We start from the raw sequence: 2,172 nt of genomic DNA on the forward strand, positions 1-2,172 counted from the left end.
CATTCCTCTGTCCACAGCACAATAGCTTTTGAAGACCGTGTCCAAACAACTGCAAAATTTCAGGGAACTTTCCAGGCATCAAAAAGTGTATGGTGGGGGATTCAGAGTTTGTCTGGGAGGCTTGTGGAACCAGACAAGCTGGACTTCGATGCGCTGCAGGCAGCAGAGCACCGTGGCAGAGACAACTCAGCCTCGCCGGACTAGGCTTAGACTTCAGCCCCAGCGGTTCAAAGGAGCTGGCACGGCCGAACAGCAGATCAGGACAGAGGTGCTTGGAGGATGTGGTGGGGAAGGGCAGGGGCTGCCTCAGCCAAGGGGCCACATTGGGCCAGCAGCAGTGATGCTGGAGAGCTGCCCTCCCTGCTGCGCCTGGCCCAGACAGCCATTCGCCTTCCCCTAGTCAGGACGGTTTGACTTCATCTACCCAGGGCTTGTCTGACAGCCGATGTCGCGTGCTGCTGCCCCCACCTGCAGCACCGGGGGAGAAAGTTGGCCGAGACAAGGGTGATATAACAAGGGGAGCCACAGCTAGGACTGTTTAATAACAACACTCAGGGACAGTGCCAGCATCCTGTAAAAGAGTGTCAGGTTCGGGCATGGAGCTGGAGCCGGCCTCCCAGCCCTGCCAGCTCCTCCGAGCAACCATCCCCGAGCCGACGACGAGGAATGCTGACTCATGAAACCGGGCTCGGAGAGGGATGCCAGAGTCCAACCGGGCAGGACGTGAGCCCGGGCCTCAGGACAGCTGGGGGCACAACCCCCAGACCCGCTGTGTGACCGCCAGCAAGTCAGCTCTCCACCTGCTCAGGACCAGGGAGGTGGGAGGAGGGGATGGGAGACCAGCACTGCCCCACCTCGGAGTCATCTTCTGAGGATGAAGATCATGCAACCTGTGTGGTGTCAGGGACTCCTTGAATAATCCTGTTGCAGCTTAATTAAGACCCTCCTTACATTCATACCTGGTTTCTGTCTGCGTCTCGCACCTCCTGCCTTAGCCGAACTCCCTCCGAAGACAGGACGTGGCCGAGTAACCAGCCTCCCTCCCTCCCTGCACTGACACACTTGCCAGGTCTGGATCTAATTCCTATAAAAGACGTCCCCGGGAGCTGACTGAGCACTAAACAGGTCAAATAGGAGATGCCGGATCCAGTCGAAACTGGCAGGAAACAGCCGCCTCAAAAGCACTGCTCCAAAACACTGCTTTTCAAGCCGAGGCGGTTGCAGGATTCAGACTCCCCGCTCTTCGTTTCTTAGGTACGTTCTTCCCTTATTATTAAAGGTGCATTTTCTACTATGGATTTTAGCAAGTTCTCCTTCGCAACCAACCCTGAACTGTACCTCTTCCAGAAGACAGCCCATCTCTACACGGCCCCCAGCTTTTATCCAAGCAACGCTGCCGCTTGGCTGCATTGTCCTGCAAGGACGCCCCTCCGTCCGAGCGGGACGAGCGCGTCCCAAGGCAGAACCGACCCCGAACTCCCTGGTGCAGCCAGCTCTCGCACCCTCGCAGCTATTCGCTCAGCTGCACGAATCCCTCCCGCCCGGGGAAGTTACGGGGAAAAGCAATGCATCCGGCGGCATTTTGCATCCTTCTCCCTCCGCTTTAAACAAGTTTTGCCGGGATGCGTTTCATCGGGTGCAATGCAATTACGACCGGGGCTCGAGCGTGGGCTGCGAACCCCCCCCCCCCGAGAAAGCACGAGCGGGCTCTTGCCCCCGCCGACGTGTCGGTGGAAGGCTCCGGATGAGACCCGCAGCCCCGGCAGCGCGGTGCAAAGCAGGGGTCGTCGCCCGTGGTGGCTCCGTCAATGGTTCGCAGCCCACCGCCGCCAGACAAAGGAAGGAGGGAGCTCGACTCGGAGGGGGGGGACGGCAGCATCGCCTGCGCCGCGCCCACGCCGGGACGAGGGCGGAGGAGACGGACGGTCCCGCTGGAGAGGGGGTGGAGGGGATTGGGGGAGCCCCTCCCAGCCCCCAGCTGCACCTTTATTTCGTGCCCCTTGCAAGGGGGGGAGGGGACCCCCCCGGGAAGCACTGGGCTCGGCCTCCAGGGTGCACCCTGCAGCAGGGCAGCGCCTTTGCAAGCTGCCCCCCCACCCCTTGCAGCCCCTGCCCCTGGCAAGGGGGCTTTACCTGGCTCTGCTGCAGGGGCAGGCGGGGGGGGGGGCACCA

At 61.0% G+C, this 2,172-nt stretch overlaps 1 protein-coding gene across 8 annotated transcripts in view; it reads right to left on the reverse strand.

Annotated features, from left to right (window-relative positions):
- Positions 1-2,172, reverse strand: part of CLASP1 (cytoplasmic linker associated protein 1) — a 251,743-nt gene extending 249,571 nt beyond the window's left edge. For 7 of the 8 annotated variants that reach the window (XM_025209361.1, XM_014521987.1, XM_025209362.1 and 4 more), the window contains exon 1: positions 2,134-2,172. The gene's annotated coding sequence lies outside the window, so the exon portion shown is untranslated. Of the gene's footprint in view, positions 1-959; positions 1,090-2,133 lie in introns of those variants that run through there. The other variant, XM_025209357.1, reaches the window with a different exon arrangement.

Source organism: Alligator sinensis, unplaced genomic scaffold, assembly GCF_000455745.1.
Source record: "Alligator sinensis unplaced genomic scaffold, ASM45574v1 scaffold1133_1, whole genome shotgun sequence".
Lineage (NCBI taxonomy): Eukaryota > Metazoa > Chordata > Crocodylia > Alligatoridae > Alligator > Alligator sinensis.